This window comes from Antennarius striatus, chromosome 6 (genome assembly GCF_040054535.1).
Source record: "Antennarius striatus isolate MH-2024 chromosome 6, ASM4005453v1, whole genome shotgun sequence".
NCBI classification, from domain to species: Eukaryota; Metazoa; Chordata; class Actinopteri; order Lophiiformes; family Antennariidae; genus Antennarius; species Antennarius striatus.
In genome coordinates this window covers 2,912,501-2,932,500 of record NC_090781.1, presented here as the reverse complement: position 1 = coordinate 2,932,500, position 20,000 = coordinate 2,912,501, and the positions used below count along the sequence as shown (strand labels likewise).

Sequence of the window (20,000 nt, the reverse complement as noted above, 5' to 3'; positions counted from 1 at the left end):
CTTGCAGAGCCTTGCATCATCCTATATTTTACCTGGGTTTGTATTATTCTTTTGAAAATTGTCCAAACAGAAATCAGTTTATTGTCATAATGTGCTAGATTTCGCCTTGATTTAATCGCCCATCTGGCATGGCTTAAAAGAAATCTGCAAAACTCTGCATTTTTGACTCCACTCTCTGTCCAGACACCAAAAAGAAAAAAGATTTCCCAAGAATCTCTGTCATTCCATACCAACCCCAACTTCTCAATCAAGCAGCGTTTCAACAAACCAAAAAATTCACACAATTCAGTACATTTCACATACATATGCATAAGGTCTTCATCTTCCACACCACACACATCACACTCTCTGCCAACCTCCCTGTCCAGTTGATGCAGGATCACATTAGTAAAAATCTTGTTGTGTCGAAGTTTGAAATCATGATCCTCTGCTTCAATGCTATTACTTTTTACTTTCCATTTCTCCCAGATTTTATTCTCATCCAGATTTGGAAAAACCCTGCTCCAGTAGGGCAAAGAGGCCGGCTTCTGCCATACTTTCATCAGAAAAAGGTCATACAAATGTTTGCACACTATCCCACAAAAGTATTTCAACTCTCCCCTGTGAACATATGTCAAAGTAGGAAAGTCACTTCTCCTGTCTAACACGGCAGCAGATATGATTAATGATTTCCACGTTTGTGGAATGCTTTGTAATATAGCTTGATAATAATTCGAAATTACTGTAAACCTTGCGTCATGATTAATTTCTTTTACACCATCATATATTACCTGGTTCGGCAGAAAACCTGGCATAACTTCATACATTACATCTTTTAATTGTACAAAATTTGCTTTCAACATATTCGCATTGTATAACATTTTCCCTTCCGTTCTGATATATTTATTCAGAAAAATTGGTAGCTCTTTTACCGTGTTTAAAGAATGTACTGTGTACTGTAAATGTTCCATAAATTCTGCCTGAGCGCACAGGACTTCCTTGTAGAAAAGTGGGAGTTCTGCCATCATTGGTTTTTTCAATGTCATCAACAGCACATAATCACCAATTCTCATCACTCTATTCAGAAAATACCCCATTAGACACTTCCACCCATAATCTGTATCGTCATACAGATATTTTTTAATATATTTGATCCTAAATGCTTTCTTTTTACTGTCTATGTCCACCAATTTTAAACCCCCTTCCTCATATTTACCTATTAAAGTTTTCCTTGCTATTTTCCCCACTGTAGTCCCCCAGATGAATTTTGTCATCATTTCATGCATACGATTCACAACCCACAAGGGTAAATCAACTACTGCTAAGGCATAATTGAGTTTAGACAGTATTAAATGATTTAAAACCACTACCTTTCCGTTAATTTTAAGATCTCTCATCCTCCACCAATGTAGAACTGCCTCTATTTTTTTTAATATGCCTGTCCATGTTTCATCCCTTGCAGCTAAACTATCCACACCAATAAATGTACCCAAAATTTTTACATGTTTCGGCTGTACTTTCAATGATAGATCTGTTTGAGGCGGACTGTCCATATTAATGAATAGCATTTCCGATTTTTGCAAATTTATGCGAGAGCCTGATGCTTTACCATACATTGCAATTAAGTCAATTGCTCTATATACACTGTCTAAATCTCTGACTAGTAGCGTCGTGTCATCCGCAAATTGTTGGATCAAAACCTCCCCTCCCCCTGGTAACTCAATCCCTTTTACATGTGAATCCGTTTTTAATAACGTGCTCAAAGATTCCACCACAATAGAATATAAAATTGATGACATCGGACACCCCTGCCTGACGGATCTGTGCAGTTGAAACTCATCAGTAATCATTCCATTCACTTTAACTCTACCTGTTGCTGTGCTGTACAATAATTTCAACCATGCTATCATCCGATCTCCAAAACCTAACCTTTCCAGCACCCTAAACATAAATTTGTGTTCAACCCTGTCGAAAGCTTTATTGAAATCTAGAGATGCGATAATACCTTTCTGTTTAGTTATTTTTAAATACTCCACTGTGTCCCTTATTGTGCTTATGATGTCAGATGCCTCTCTACCCGGTATACTATAAGCTTGCGTTGGTGCTATTATTGTGTGTATGACCTGTTTAAAGCGGTTTGCGAAAATTTTCATTAATATTTTATAATCTGTGTTCAAGAGTGTGATTGGTCTATAGTTAGCTAAATTACTTTTCTCCCCTTTCTTAAAAATCAAAGTTATAATGCCCAATGTCATTGATTTTGAAACCATCTTCTGACGAGCTATTTCTTTGTACACAGTTAACAGTATTGGCATTAACACTTTTGCAAAAACCTTATAAAAGTTTGCCGTTAGCCCATCACTGCCTGGACTTTTATTCGAGACCAAACTCTTTATTGCCATTTCTACTTCTTTCTCTTCTATTTCCCGATCACAAAATGATTTATCACTATTAGACAGTTTGACCGTCATTTTTGTCAGAATTTCTCTCGTTAAGATGTCGTCTGAACCGTTTGATGTAAAAAGAGTCTGATAGAAGTTGTACACAGTTTCTATCATTTCTCCCAAACTTGACGTCATATTTCCTTGTCCATCTTCTAAACAATTGATATAGCACTGTTCTTGCTTGCTTCGTTCCAGGTTCAAAAAAAATCCCGTGCTCTTTTCTCCCTCCACCGCATATTGCGCCCTACTCCGCACAATTGCCCCTTCACATTTTCTTTTTTCAATAGTTTTTAATTCTTCATATAGAGCCCCCAACCGTTCTTCATCAACATTATCCTGTCTGTTCAACATTTCAATTTCAGATTTTATTCGGTTTTCTTTTTGATGTTCTTTGAAGCTCATCCTCTTGGAAAAGTGAATGCTCTTCTTCTTAATTCTCACTTTCAAATCCTCCCATCCCTCCACCACAGCCGTCTTAAAAAAAGGTTGTGAGACGGTAGTCTTAATAAGTGTCTCTATACAGTTTATGAAGTTCTCATTTTTCAACAGTGTAGCATTTAGATGCCACAAACCCCCTCCCTTCCCTCTTTTCAGTTTCCCCAGTTTCACCAACAAAAAAGCATGATCACTCAGGAAAGTGAAGTCATAATGCGCCGTATGAAAATAATGTAAATGTCTCTGTTTAATCAAACATAAATCAATCCTGCTTCTGCGCAGAGAACCTTGCACAGTCTGAAGTCTGGAGTAGGTTCTCGCTAGTGGATTCTCATTTCTCCATAAATCCAACCATTCCTGCTGTAACATAAAATTCCTGAGAATTGTTCTTGAGGTATCGTTTTTAAATTGTCCAGTTTCATGTCTGTCCAGCATGCATAACTTGACATTGAAGTCCCCCATGATAATGTCACTGTTACTTGCACTCCGATATAAGTCTTTGAAAAAAACAGAACGTTCGCTCTCAACATTAGGAGCATAGATGTTCATTAGTTCAAAAGTTTGTTCTTCTACAGTGAATTTAATTTTTACCCACCTCCCTTCATCGTCACCCTTTACGAAAGTGGCGTTTATGTCTCTGTTATTTACATTAACCAAAATACTCACCCCCCTCGCTCTACTTGTGCCGTAGCTCGAAAAAATTTGTCCGCGCCAGAGAGACTGCACTTGTGCTTCGACAACCGCGTCCCAGTGCGTCTCTTGTAAACATATAATGTTTGCCTTGCACAAAGTGATCAGTTTCTCAAATTTCTCAATCTTCCTCAGTCCATTTATATTTATGGACGCTAGTTTCATAGTCACCTATGCACTAACTCCAAAGAATATGTATATATATATATATATATATATATATATATATATATATATATATATATATATATATATATATATATATATATATATATATATATATATATATATATATGTACCTCATCAGTAGAACCAATTTCATGTCTTCTTGTCTTTTTTGTTTCTCCTTCCTCTATTCCTTTTTTGACTCAAACCCTCCCCATCCTTTTCCGCCATATGTTCCCCTACCCCGTGTGCAGTATCACCTGCTATTACCCCCTGTTCCATGTCTCCACAGCCACCAGTGTTCCGGAGGACACTACGACTGCGTCCCCTCCGATGTCCGCTATCCTCCGGTTCTGCGTCCCCTCTCCGCTCCGCCATCTCACTCCCGTCTTTCCGTGTTGGTCGTTCCACGACCGCGGTTGCCTCTGCTACTCCATCACCGTCATTCTTCTCCCGGTCACCGGCATTCGTCCCCTCCTCCGACTCTCTTCCCTCGTCGTCCGTCTCCATCACACTGGAGGAACCCTCGTCCTCCTCCACGGTGTCCTCCTTCTCCTCCTTCTCCTCCGCCCTCACTCGCTCCTCTGTGTCCTTCTCCGTCGTTTCTCCACACTCCCGGGCATAGTGTCCCTGCTTCTTGCAGCGGAAGCAGAAGAACTCCGGACATTCACGCAAGATGTGTCCTGGTTGCAAACACAACCGACACACCTTTAATTGTTTATCATGTAGTACTCGAAAATACTCGGAACCCTCCAGTGTGTCAAATTTAGTACTATAAGGCAGGGACGAGATAGCATCAGGAAATTTCACTTTGAGAAAACGAGTACCATCCAAAATTTCCGTGCCAGTCCATTTCCTTCGTCTGATGTCCGACGCAGGTTCCACTCCCCATTGAAACAGCTTGTCCCGAATTTGTCCATCAGTTATGTAGAGTGGCAAGTTTAGAAAGGACACCACTCTTGTGTCCTTAATCAGTTCCGTAGCCACCACCCTCGAGTTTCCTATCTTGAAACCATCTAATAGTCTTTCTTTGCCTTTGGCATTTCCCATGGTGAGTTCCCACCTCCCTTCTGCCTTTGCCCGGCAGCCCAACACTCTGCCACAGGTGAGCTCCACCGCCTTTAGTAAGGCCATCATCGCTATTTTCACCCCACCTTCAACTTCCACGTTCACCACCAAGTCTTTTGTGGCAAAATTCCGGTGCTTAACTGAATCACTGGCATCATCGTCTCCCACCGTCTTCCTCGCCATCTCTCCCCGGCGTCGACCCTGCCTGAGGGTCTCCATCGCTCCCGCTTCTCCATCCTTTGCCATCACCCGTCGTCTGTCACCTGCCCCACCTTCTCCGACTGTCGTCCCATCTTTTCTCCCCTCTCCGCACACCTCAGATGGACATGAGTCTCTCCACACTCTCAGCCCGTTTATTTCCATGGTCCCACTCGTCGGCTCTTCCGTCACCCGATCCATGTCTACAGCATCCGTTCGACTTAACTTTGCCGACACAAAGCAAACCCCCTGGCAGCCTTCGCTGCTGGGGGAGACAGCGAATTCTTTAGTATCAATCAGTCGTCGTTTTCTACTACATACAACAATATTCAAACTTCCTCCTTCTTCCTCAAACATAGGCGTTGGCGTGCACCGAATCCGTATACACCCTAGGTGGGCGTGTTCAGAGTGGTATGGCCGTAAGCAACTATGCTGGTCAAAAAAACCCTATATAAAGGTGGCATGGCACACACATAGCTTGCTTCAATACATACATACATGCATAGATGTATAGATGCATAGATAGATAGATAGATAGATAGATAGATAGATAGATAGATAGATAGTATTCATACAAAAGTCATTGCTAGTCAGCCCTAACTTATACAACAACAATTATTACTTTTCTCTGGGATCAATTTCATTTCATCATTCAATCAATTCATTCATCAAACTTTTATGACATACAACTTTAGCTCATAAAACAACTTGACTCGTCTGTCTTTCCTTCCAAACGCCCTCTGCTGGCGGGGGGACAGAAAAAGCTTACGGCACCTGGTATTCCCAGGCGGTCTCCCATCCAAGTACTAACCAGGCCCGACTCTGCTTAGCTTCCGAGATCGGACGAGATCGGGCGTGTTCAGAGTGGTATGGCCGTAAGCAACTATGCTGGTCAAAAAAACCCTATATAAAGGTGGCATGGCACACACATAGCTTGCTTCAGTACATACATACATGCATAGATGTATAGATGCATAGATAGATAGATAGATAGATAGATAGATAGATAGATAGATACATAGATAGATAGATAGATAGATAGATAGATAGATAGATAGATAGATAGATAGATACATACATAGATAGATAGATAGTATTCATACAAAAGTCATTGCTAGTCAGCCCTAACTTATACAACAACAATTATTACTTTTCTCTGGGATCAATTTCATTTCATCATTCAATCAATTCATTCATCAAACTTTTATTACATACAACTTTAGCTCATAAAACAACTTGACTCGTCTGTCTTTCCTTCCAAACGCCCTCTGCTGGCGGGGGGACAGAAAAAGAAAAAGCTTACGGCACCTGGTATTCCCAGGCGGTCTCCCATCCAAGTACTAACCAGGCCCGACTCTGCTTAGCTTCCGAGATCGGACGAGATCGGGCGTGTTTTTTTTTTTTGTCTTTTATTATGAAAATATATTTGTATAAAAACAATATATATTTTTGATTTACAGAATACTTGACAAACAGAAAAAATAACAAGAAGTTCTTAACTTACCAAAACATATTACATTTGTTCTCATACACAAATCAAAAAAACCAGAGTATTTCAATACATCATCATAACAACATAAATTTCCAGTGATATTAATTTGAAAGAGCTCCCTTTCTGAAGGAAAAGATCAACACTCCCAAATAGGCCTACTACATTTGAAATAATGTAGGTACTTACCATTAAACGAGAACAATCCTCCAAAAGACAAAATAATTCTATACCCAAAGAGAATTTCAAAACTACATTATGCTAGCAAAAAAATACATTCCTAAAAAAAACTTTTCGACATTAGTCAAGGATTCCCCACTATGTTACAAAAATACTATTATCCCTACCAATTCCACACAATCTCTCCCCCCTTTTTACAAACCAAAAGAGAGTTACCTTTGGTAAAGAGTGGAGCCAAACTTGCAGAGCCTTGCATCATCCTATATTTTACCTGGGTTTGTATTATTCTTTTGAAAATTGTCCAAACAGAAATCAGTTTATTGTCATAATGTGCTAGATTTCGCCTTGATTTAATCGCCCATCTGGCATGGCTTAAAAGAAATCTGCAAAACTCTGCATTTTTGACTCCACTCTCTGTCCAGACACCAAAAAGAAAAAAGATTTCCCAAGAATCTCTGTCATTCCATACCAACCCCAACTTCTCAATCAAGCAGCGTTTCAACAAACCAAAAAATTCACACAATTCAGTACATTTCACATACATATGCATAAGGTCTTCATCTTCCACACCACACACATCACACTCTCTGCCAACCTCCCTGTCCAGTTGATGCAGGATCACATTAGTAAAAATCTTGTTGTGTCGAAGTTTGAAATCATGATCCTCTGCTTCAATGCTATTACTTTTTACTTTCCATTTCTCCCAGATTTTATTCTCATCCAGATTTGGAAAAACCCTGCTCCAGTAGGGCAAAGAGGCCGGCTTCTGCCATACTTTCATCAGAAAAAGGTCATACAAATGTTTGCACACTATCCCACAAAAGTATTTCAACTCTCCCCTGTGAACATATGTCAAAGTAGGAAAGTCACTTCTCCTGTCTAACACGGCAGCAGATATGATTAATGATTTCCACGTTTGTGGAATGCTTTGTAATATAGCTTGATAATAATTCGAAATTACTGTAAACCTTGCGTCATGATTAATTTCTTTTACACCATCATATATTACCTGGTTCGGCAGAAAACCTGGCATAACTTCATACATTACATCTTTTAATTGTACAAAATTTGCTTTCAACATATTCGCATTGTATAACATTTTCCCTTCCGTTCTGATATATTTATTCAGAAAAATTGGTAGCTCTTTTACCGTGTTTAAAGAATGTACTGTGTACTGTAAATGTTCCATAAATTCTGCCTGAGCGCACAGGACTTCCTTGTAGAAAAGTGGGAGTTCTGCCATCATTGGTTTTTTCAATGTCATCAACAGCACATAATCACCAATTCTCATCACTCTATTCAGAAAATACCCCATTAGACACTTCCACCCATAATCTGTATCGTCATACAGATATTTTTTAATATATTTGATCCTAAATGCTTTCTTTTTACTGTCTATGTCCACCAATTTTAAACCCCCTTCCTCATATTTACCTATTAAAGTTTTCCTTGCTATTTTCCCCACTGTAGTCCCCCAGATGAATTTTGTCATCATTTCATGCATACGATTCACAACCCACAAGGGTAAATCAACTACTGCTAAGGCATAATTGAGTTTAGACAGTATTAAATGATTTAAAACCACTACCTTTCCGTTAATTTTAAGATCTCTCATCCTCCACCAATGTAGAACTGCCTCTATTTTTTTTAATATGCCTGTCCATGTTTCATCCCTTGCAGCTAAACTATCCACACCAATAAATGTACCCAAAATTTTTACATGTTTCGGCTGTACTTTCAATGATAGATCTGTTTGAGGCGGACTGTCCATATTAATGAATAGCATTTCCGATTTTTGCAAATTTATGCGAGAGCCTGATGCTTTACCATACATTGCAATTAAGTCAATTGCTCTATATACACTGTCTAAATCTCTGACTAGTAGCGTCGTGTCATCCGCAAATTGTTGGATCAAAACCTCCCCTCCCCCTGGTAACTCAATCCCTTTTACATGTGAATCCGTTTTTAATAACGTGCTCAAAGATTCCACCACAATAGAATATAAAATTGATGACATCGGACACCCCTGCCTGACGGATCTGTGCAGTTGAAACTCATCAGTAATCATTCCATTCACTTTAACTCTACCTGTTGCTGTGCTGTACAATAATTTCAACCATGCTATCATCCGATCTCCAAAACCTAACCTTTCCAGCACCCTAAACATAAATTTGTGTTCAACCCTGTCGAAAGCTTTATTGAAATCTAGAGATGCGATAATACCTTTCTGTTTAGTTATTTTTAAATACTCCACTGTGTCCCTTATTGTGCTTATGATGTCAGATGCCTCTCTACCCGGTATACTATAAGCTTGCGTTGGTGCTATTATTGTGTGTATGACCTGTTTAAAGCGGTTTGCGAAAATTTTCATTAATATTTTATAATCTGTGTTCAAGAGTGTGATTGGTCTATAGTTAGCTAAATTACTTTTCTCCCCTTTCTTAAAAATCAAAGTTATAATGCCCAATGTCATTGATTTTGAAACCATCTTCTGACGAGCTATTTCTTTGTACACAGTTAACAGTATTGGCATTAACACTTTTGCAAAAACCTTATAAAAGTTTGCCGTTAGCCCATCACTGCCTGGACTTTTATTCGAGACCAAACTCTTTATTGCCATTTCTACTTCTTTCTCTTCTATTTCCCGATCACAAAATGATTTATCACTATTAGACAGTTTGACCGTCATTTTTGTCAGAATTTCTCTCGTTAAGATGTCGTCTGAACCGTTTGATGTAAAAAGAGTCTGATAGAAGTTGTACACAGTTTCTATCATTTCTCCCAAACTTGACGTCATATTTCCTTGTCCATCTTCTAAACAATTGATATAGCACTGTTCTTGCTTGCTTCGTTCCAGGTTCAAAAAAAATCCCGTGCTCTTTTCTCCCTCCACCGCATATTGCGCCCTACTCCGCACAATTGCCCCTTCACATTTTCTTTTTTCAATAGTTTTTAATTCTTCATATAGAGCCCCCAACCGTTCTTCATCAACATTATCCTGTCTGTTCAACATTTCAATTTCAGATTTTATTCGGTTTTCTTTTTGATGTTCTTTGAAGCTCATCCTCTTGGAAAAGTGAATGCTCTTCTTCTTAATTCTCACTTTCAAATCCTCCCATCCCTCCACCACAGCCGTCTTAAAAAAAGGTTGTGAGACGGTAGTCTTAATAAGTGTCTCTATACAGTTTATGAAGTTCTCATTTTTCAACAGTGTAGCATTTAGATGCCACAAACCCCCTCCCTTCCCTCTTTTCAGTTTCCCCAGTTTCACCAACAAAAAAGCATGATCACTCAGGAAAGTGAAGTCATAATGCGCCGTATGAAAATAATGTAAATGTCTCTGTTTAATCAAACATAAATCAATCCTGCTTCTGCGCAGAGAACCTTGCACAGTCTGAAGTCTGGAGTAGGTTCTCGCTAGTGGATTCTCATTTCTCCATAAATCCAACCATTCCTGCTGTAACATAAAATTCCTGAGAATTGTTCTTGAGGTATCGTTTTTAAATTGTCCAGTTTCATGTCTGTCCAGCATGCATAACTTGACATTGAAGTCCCCCATGATAATGTCACTGTTACTTGCACTCCGATATAAGTCTTTGAAAAAAACAGAACGTTCGCTCTCAACATTAGGAGCATAGATGTTCATTAGTTCAAAAGTTTGTTCTTCTACAGTGAATTTAATTTTTACCCACCTCCCTTCATCGTCACCCTTTACGAAAGTGGCGTTTATGTCTCTGTTATTTACATTAACCAAAATACTCACCCCCCTCGCTCTACTTGTGCCGTAGCTCGAAAAAATTTGTCCGCGCCAGAGAGACTGCACTTGTGCTTCGACAACCGCGTCCCAGTGCGTCTCTTGTAAACATATAATGTTTGCCTTGCACAAAGTGATCAGTTTCTCAAATTTCTCAATCTTCCTCAGTCCATTTATATTTATGGACGCTAGTTTCATAGTCACCTATGCACTAACTCCAAAGAATATGTATATATATATATATATATATATATATATATATATATATATATATATATATATATATATATATATATATATATATATATATATATGTACCTCATCAGTAGAACCAATTTCATGTCTTCTTGTCTTTTTTGTTTCTCCTTCCTCTATTCCTTTTTTGACTCAAACCCTCCCCATCCTTTTCCGCCATATGTTCCCCTACCCCGTGTGCAGTATCACCTGCTATTACCCCCTGTTCCATGTCTCCACAGCCACCAGTGTTCCGGAGGACACTACGACTGCGTCCCCTCCGATGTCCGCTATCCTCCGGTTCTGCGTCCCCTCTCCGCTCCACCATCTCACTCCCGTCTTTCCGTGTTGGTCGTTCCACGACCGCGGTTGCCTCTGCTACTCCATCACCGTCATTCTTCTCCCCGTCACCGGCATTCGTCCCCTCCTCCGACTCTCTTCCCTCGTCGTCCGTCTCCATCACACTGGAGGAACCCTCGTCCTCCTCCACGGTGTCCTCCTTCTCCTCCTTCTCCTCCGCCCTCACTCGCTCCTCTGTGTCCTTCTCCGTCGTTTCTCCACACTCCCGGGCATAGTGTCCCTGCTTCTTGCAGCGGAAGCAGAAGAACTCCGGACATTCACGCAAGATGTGTCCTGGTTGCAAACACAACCGACACACCTTTAATTGTTTATCATGTAGTACTCGAAAATACTCGGAACCCTCCAGTGTGTCAAATTTAGTACTATAAGGCAGGGACGAGATAGCGTCAGGAAATTTCACTTTGAGAAAACGAGTACCATCCAAAATTTCCGTGCCAGTCCATTTCCTTCGTCTGATGTCCGACGCAGGTTCCACTCCCCATTGAAACAGCTTGTCCCGAATTTGTCCATCAGTTATGTAGAGTGGCAAGTTTAGAAAGGACACCACTCTTGTGTCCTTAATCAGTTCCGTAGCCACCACCCTCGAGTTTCCTATCTTGAAACCATCTAATAGTCTTTCTTTGCCTTTGGCATTTCCCATGGTGAGTTCCCACCTCCCTTCTGCCTTCGCCCGGCAGCCCAACACTCTGCCACAGGTGAGCTCCACCGCCTTTAGTAAGGCCATCATCGCTATTTTCACCCCACCTTCAACTTCCACGTTCACCACCAAGTCTTTTGTGGCAAAATTCCGGTCCTTAACTGAATCACTGGCATCATCGTCTCCCACCGTCTTCCTCGCCATCTCTCCCCGGCGTCGACCCTGCCTGAGGGTCTCCATCGCTCCCGCTTCTCCATCCTTTGCCATCACCCGTCGTCTGTCACCTGCCCCACCTTCTCCGACTGTCGTCCCATCTTTTCTCCCCTCTCCGCACACCTCAGATGGACATGAGTCTCTCCACACTCTCAGCCCGTTTATTTCCATGGTCCCACTCGTCGGCTCTTCCGTCACCCGATCCATGTCTACAGCATCCGTTCGACTTAACTTTGCCGACACAAAGCAAACCCCCTGGCAGCCTTCGCTGCTGGGGGAGACAGCGAATTCTTTAGTATCAATCAGTCGTCGTTTTCTACTACATACAACAATATTCAAACTTCCTCCTTCTTCCTCAAACATAGGCGTTGGCGTGCACCGAATCCGTATACACCCTAGGTGGGCGTGTTCAGAGTGGTATGGCCGTAAGCAACTATGCTGGTCAAAAAAACCCTATATAAAGGTGGCATGGCACACACATAGCTTGCTTCAATACATACATACATGCATAGATGTATAGATGCATAGATAGATAGATAGATAGATAGATAGATAGATAGATAGATAGATAGTATTCATACAAAAGTCATTGCTAGTCAGCCCTAACTTATACAACAACAATTATTACTTTTCTCTGGGATCAATTTCATTTCATCATTCAATCAATTCATTCATCAAACTTTTATGACATACAACTTTAGCTCATAAAACAACTTGACTCGTCTGTCTTTCCTTCCAAACGCCCTCTGCTGGCGGGGGGACAGAAAAAGCTTACGGCACCTGGTATTCCCAGGCGGTCTCCCATCCAAGTACTAACCAGGCCCGACTCTGCTTAGCTTCCGAGATCGGACGAGATCGGGCGTGTTCAGAGTGGTATGGCCGTAAGCAACTATGCTGGTCAAAAAAACCCTATATAAAGGTGGCATGGCACACACATAGCTTGCTTCAGTACATACATACATGCATAGATGTATAGATGCATAGATAGATAGATAGATAGATAGATAGATAGATAGATACATAGATAGATAGATAGATAGATAGATAGATAGATAGATAGATAGATAGATAGATAGATAGATAGATAGATACATACATACATAGATAGATAGATAGTATTCATACAAAAGTCATTGCTAGTCAGCCCTAACTTATACAACAACAATTATTACTTTTCTCTGGGATCAATTTCATTTCATCATTCAATCAATTCATTCATCAAACTTTTATTACATACAACTTTAGCTCATAAAACAACTTGACTCGTCTGTCTTTCCTTCCAAACGCCCTCTGCTGGCGGGGGGACAGAAAAAGCTTACGGCACCTGGTATTCCCAGGCGGTCTCCCATCCAAGTACTAACCAGGCCCGACTCTGCTTAGCTTCCGAGATCGGACGAGATCGGGCGTGTTCAGAGTGGTATGGCCGTAAGCAACTATGCTGGTCAAAAAAACCCTATATAAAGGTGGCATGGCACACACATAGCTTGCTTCAGTACATACATACATGCATAGATGTATAGATGCATAGATAGATAGATAGATAGATAGATAGATAGATAGATACATAGATAGATAGATAGATAGATAGATAGATAGATAGATAGATAGATAGATAGATAGATAGATAGATACATACATAGATAGATAGATAGTATTCATACAAAAGTCATTGCTAGTCAGCCCTAACTTATACAACAACAATTATTACTTTTCTCTGGGATCAATTTCATTTCATCATTCAATCAATTCATTCATCAAACTTTTATTACATACAACTTTAGCTCATAAAACAACTTGACTCGTCTGTCTTTCCTTCCAAACGCCCTCTGCTGGCGGGGGGACAGAAAAAGAAAAAGCTTACGGCACCTGGTATTCCCAGGCGGTCTCCCATCCAAGTACTAACCAGGCCCGACTCTGCTTAGCTTCCGAGATCGGACGAGATCGGGCGTGTTTTTTTTTTTGTCTTTTATTATGAAAATATATTTGTATAAAAACAATATATATTTTTGATTTACAGAATACTTGACAAACAGAAAAAATAACAAGAAGTTCTTAACTTACCAAAACATATTACATTTGTTCTCATACACAAATCAAAAAAACCAGAGTATTTCAATACATCATCATAACAACATAAATTTCCAGTGATATTAATTTGAAAGAGCTCCCTTTCTGAAGGAAAAGATCAACACTCCCAAATAGGCCTACTACATTTGAAATAATGTAGGTACTTACCATTAAACGAGAACAATCCTCCAAAAGACAAAATAATTCTATACCCAAAGAGAATTTCAAAACTACATTATGCTAGCAAAAAAATACATTCCTAAAAAAAACTTTTCGACATTAGTCAAGGATTCCCCACTATGTTACAAAAATACTATTATCCCTACCAATTCCACACAATCTCTCCCCCCTTTTTACAAACCAAAAGAGAGTTACCTTTGGTAAAGAGTGGAGCCAAACTTGCAGAGCCTTGCATCATCCTATATTTTACCTGGGTTTGTATTATTCTTTTGAAAATTGTCCAAACAGAAATCAGTTTATTGTCATAATGTGCTAGATTTCGCCTTGATTTAATCGCCCATCTGGCATGGCTTAAAAGAAATCTGCAAAACTCTGCATTTTTGACTCCACTCTCTGTCCAGACACCAAAAAGAAAAAAGATTTCCCAAGAATCTCTGTCATTCCATACCAACCCCAACTTCTCAATCAAGCAGCGTTTCAACAAACCAAAAAATTCACACAATTCAGTACATTTCACATACATATGCATAAGGTCTTCATCTTCCACACCACACACATCACACTCTCTGCCAACCTCCCTGTCCAGTTGATGCAGGATCACATTAGTAAAAATCTTGTTGTGTCGAAGTTTGAAATCATGATCCTCTGCTTCAATGCTATTACTTTTTACTTTCCATTTCTCCCAGATTTTATTCTCATCCAGATTTGGAAAAACCCTGCTCCAGTAGGGCAAAGAGGCCGGCTTCTGCCATACTTTCATCAGAAAAAGGTCATACAAATGTTTGCACACTATCCCACAAAAGTATTTCAACTCTCCCCTGTGAACATATGTCAAAGTAGGAAAGTCACTTCTCCTGTCTAACACGGCAGCAGATATGATTAATGATTTCCACGTTTGTGGAATGCTTTGTAATATAGCTTGATAATAATTCGAAATTACTGTAAACCTTGCGTCATGATTAATTTCTTTTACACCATCATATATTACCTGGTTCGGCAGAAAACCTGGCATAACTTCATACATTACATCTTTTAATTGTACAAAATTTGCTTTCAACATATTCGCATTGTATAACATTTTCCCTTCCGTTCTGATATATTTATTCAGAAAAATTGGTAGCTCTTTTACCGTGTTTAAAGAATGTACTGTGTACTGTAAATGTTCCATAAATTCTGCCTGAGCGCACAGGACTTCCTTGTAGAAAAGTGGGAGTTCTGCCATCATTGGTTTTTTCAATGTCATCAACAGCACATAATCACCAATTCTCATCACTCTATTCAGAAAATACCCCATTAGACACTTCCACCCATAATCTGTATCGTCATACAGATATTTTTTAATATATTTGATCCTAAATGCTTTCTTTTTACTGTCTATGTCCACCAATTTTAAACCCCCTTCCTCATATTTACCTATTAAAGTTTTCCTTGCTATTTTCCCCACTGTAGTCCCCCAGATGAATTTTGTCATCATTTCATGCATACGATTCACAACCCACAAGGGTAAATCAACTACTGCTAAGGCATAATTGAGTTTAGACAGTATTAAATGATTTAAAACCACTACCTTTCCGTTAATTTTAAGATCTCTCATCCTCCACCAATGTAGAACTGCCTCTATTTTTTTTAATATGCCTGTCCATGTTTCATCCCTTGCAGCTAAACTATCCACACCAATAAATGTACCCAAAATTTTTACATGTTTCGGCTGTACTTTCAATGATAGATCTGTTTGAGGCGGACTGTCCATATTAATGAATAGCATTTCCGATTTTTGCAAATTTATGCGAGAGCCTGATGCTTTACCATACATTGCAATTAAGTCAATTGCTCTATATACACTGTCTAAATCTCTGACTAGTAGCGTCGTGTCATCCGCAAATTGTTGGATCAAAACCTCCCCTCCCCCTGGTAACTCAATCCCTTTTACATGTGAATCCGTTTTTAATAACGTGCTCAAAGATTCCACCACAATAGAATATAAAATTGATGACATCGGACACCCCTGCCTGACGGATCTGTGCAGTTGAAACTCATCAGTAATCATTCCATTCACTTTAACTCTACCTGTTGCTGTGCTGTACAATAATTTCAACCATGCTATCATCCGATCTCCAAAACCTAACCTTTCCAGCACCCTAAACATAAATTTGTGTTCAACCCTGTCGAAAGCTTTATTGAAATCTAGAGATGCGATAATACCTTTCTGTTTAGTTATTTTTAAATACTCCACTGTGTCCCTTATTGTGCTTATGATGTCAGATGCCTCTCTACCCGGTATACTATAAGCTTGCGTTGGTGCTATTATTGTGTGTATGACCTGTTTAAAGCGGTTTGCGAAAATTTTCATTAATATTTTATAATCTGTGTTCAAGAGTGTGATTGGTCTATAGTTAGCTAAATTACTTTTCTCCCCTTTCTTAAAAATCAAAGTTATAATGCCCAATGTCATTGATTTTGAAACCATCTTCTGACGAGCTATTTCTTTGTACACAGTTAACAGTATTGGCATTAACACTTTTGCAAAAACCTTATAAAAGTTTGCCGTTAGCCCATCACTGCCTGGACTTTTATTCGAGACCAAACTCTTTATTGCCATTTCTACTTCTTTCTCTTCTATTTCCCGATCACAAAATGATTTATCACTATTAGACAGTTTGACCGTCATTTTTGTCAGAATTTCTCTCGTTAAGATGTCGTCTGAACCGTTTGATGTAAAAAGAGTCTGATAGAAGTTGTACACAGTTTCTATCATTTCTCCCAAACTTGACGTCATATTTCCTTGTCCATCTTCTAAACAATTGATATAGCACTGTTCTTGCTTGCTTCGTTCCAGGTTCAAAAAAAATCCCGTGCTCTTTTCTCCCTCCACCGCATATTGCGCCCTACTCCGCACAATTGCCCCTTCACATTTTCTTTTTTCAATAGTTTTTAATTCTTCATATAGAGCCCCCAACCGTTCTTCATCAACATTATCCTGTCTGTTCAACATTTCAATTTCAGATTTTATTCGGTTTTCTTTTTGATGTTCTTTGAAGCTCATCCTCTTGGAAAAGTGAATGCTCTTCTTCTTAATTCTCACTTTCAAATCCTCCCATCCCTCCACCACAGCCGTCTTAAAAAAAGGTTGTGAGACGGTAGTCTTAATAAGTGTCTCTATACAGTTTATGAAGTTCTCATTTTTCAACAGTGTAGCATTTAGATGCCACAAACCCCCTCCCTTCCCTCTTTTCAGTTTCCCCAGTTTCACCAACAAAAAAGCATGATCACTCAGGAAAGTGAAGTCATAATGCGCCGTATGAAAATAATGTAAATGTCTCTGTTTAATCAAACATAAATCAATCCTGCTTCTGCGCAGAGAACCTTGCACAGTCTGAAGTCTGGAGTAGGTTCTCGCTAGTGGATTCTCATTTCTCCATAAATCCAACCATTCCTGCTGTAACATAAAATTCCTGAGAATTGTTCTTGAGGTATCGTTTTTAAATTGTCCAGTTTCATGTCTGTCCAGCATGCATAACTTGACATTGAAGTCCCCCATGATAATGTCACTGTTACTTGCACTCCGATATAAGTCTTTGAAAAAAACAGAACGTTCGCTCTCAACATTAGGAGCATAGATGTTCATTAGTTCAAAAGTTTGTTCTTCTACAGTGAATTTAATTTTTACCCACCTCCCTTCATCGTCACCCTTTACGAAAGTGGCGTTTATGTCTCTGTTATTTACATTAACCAAAATACTCACCCCCCTCGCTCTACTTGTGCCGTAGCTCGAAAAAATTTGTCCGCGCCAGAGAGACTGCACTTGTGCTTCGACAACCGCGTCCCAGTGCGTCTCTTGTAAACATATAATGTTTGCCTTGCACAAAGTGATCAGTTTCTCAAATTTCTCAATCTTCCTCAGTCCATTTATATTTATGGACGCTAGTTTCATAGTCACCTATGCACTAACTCCAAAGAATATGTATATATATATATATATATATATATATATATATATATATATATATATATATATATATATATATATATATATATATATATATATATATATATATGTACCTCATCAGTAGAACCAATTTCATGTCTTCTTGTCTTTTTTGTTTCTCCTTCCTCTATTCCTTTTTTGACTCAAACCCTCCCCATCCTTTTCCGCCATATGTTCCCCTACCCCGTGTGCAGTATCACCTGCTATTACCCCCTGTTCCATGTCTCCACAGCCACCAGTGTTCCGGAGGACACTACGACTGCGTCCCCTCCGATGTCCGCTATCCTCCGGTTCTGCGTCCCCTCTCCGCTCCACCATCTCACTCCCGTCTTTCCGTGTTGGTCGTTCCACGACCGCGGTTGCCTCTGCTACTCCATCACCGTCATTCTTCTCCCGGTCACCGGCATTCGTCCCCTCCTCCGACTCTCTTCCCTCGTCGTCCGTCTCCATCACACTGGAGGAACCCTCGTCCTCCTCCACGGTGTCCTCCTTCTCCTCCTTCTCCTCCGCCCTCACTCGCTCCTCTGTGTCCTTCTCCGTCGTTTCTCCACACTCCCGGGCATAGTGTCCCTGCTTCTTGCAGCGGAAGCAGAAGAACTCCGGACATTCACGCAAGATGTGTCCCGGTTGCAAACACAACCGACACACCTTTAATTGTTTATCATGTAGTACTCGAAAATACTCGGAACCCTCCAGTGTGTCAAATTTAGTGCTATAAGGCAGGGACGAGATAGCGTCAGGAAATTTCACTTTGAGAAAACGAGTACCATCCAAAATTTCCGTGCCAGTCCATTTCCTTCGTCTGATGTCCGACGCAGGTTCCACTCCCCATTGAAACAGCTTGTCCCGAATTTGTCCATCAGTTATATAGAGTGGCAAGTTTAGAAAGGACACCACTCTTGTGTCCTTAATCAGTTCCGTAGCCACCACCCTCGAGTTTCCTATCTTGAAACCATCTAATAGTCTTTCTTTGCCTTTGGCATTTCCCATGGTGAGTTCCCACCTCCCTTCTGCCTTTGCCCGGCAGCCCAACACTCTGCCACAGGTGAGCTCCACCGCCTTTAGTAAGGCCATCATCGCTATTTTCACCCCACCTTCAACTTCCACGTTCACCACCAAGTCTTTTGTGGCAAAATTCCGGTCCTTAACTGAATCACTGGCATCATCGTCTCCCACCGTCTTCCTCGCCATCTCTCCCCGGCGTCGACCCTGCCTGAGGGTCTCCATCGCTCCCGCTTCTCCATCCTTTGCCATCACCCGTCGTCTGTCGCCTGACCCACCTTCTCCGACTGTCGTCCCATCTTTTCTCCCCTCTCCGCACACCTCAGATGGACATGAGTCTCTCCACACTCTCAGCCCGTTTATTTCCATGGTCCCACTCGTCGGCTCTTCCGTCACCCGATCCATGTCTACAGCATCCGTTCGACTTAACTTTGCCGACACAAAGCAAACCCCCTGGCAGCCTTCGCTGCTGGGGGAGACAGCGAATTCTTTAGTATCAATCAGTCGTCGTTTTCTACTACATACAACAATATTCAAACTTCCTCCTTCTTCCTCAAACATAGGCGTTGGCGTGCACCGAATCCGTATACACCCTAGGTGGGCGTGTTCAGAGTGGTATGGCCGTAAGCAACTATGCTGGTCAAAAAAACCCTATATAAAGGTGGCATGGCACACACATAGCTTGCTTCAATACATACATACATGCATAGATGTATAGATGCATAGATAGATAGATAGATAGATAGATAGATAGATAGATAGATAGATAGATAGATAGATAGATAGATAGATAGATAGATAGATAGATAGATAGATAGATAGATAGATAGATAGATAGATAGATACATACATACATACATACATACATACATACATACATACATACATACATACATAGATAGATAGATAGATAGATAGTA

At 40.2% G+C, this 20,000-nt stretch overlaps 3 non-coding genes across 3 annotated transcripts; all 3 read right to left on the bottom strand.

The window, feature by feature from the left end:
- Window positions 1-5,741: 5,741 nt before the first annotated feature.
- LOC137597387 (5S ribosomal RNA) lies at window positions 5,742-5,860 on the bottom strand. Its single transcript, XR_011035763.1, has one exon. It is a non-coding gene; the product is annotated as a 5S ribosomal RNA (ribosomal RNA).
- Window positions 5,861-12,614: 6,754 nt separating this feature from the next.
- On the bottom strand, window positions 12,615-12,733 carry LOC137597385 (5S ribosomal RNA). The gene has a single exon (XR_011035761.1). It is a non-coding gene; the product is annotated as a 5S ribosomal RNA (ribosomal RNA).
- A 425-nt stretch (window positions 12,734-13,158) lies between these two features.
- Window positions 13,159-13,277, bottom strand: LOC137597384 (5S ribosomal RNA). The gene has a single exon (XR_011035760.1). It is a non-coding gene; the product is annotated as a 5S ribosomal RNA (ribosomal RNA).
- Window positions 13,278-20,000: the final 6,723 nt, after the last annotated feature.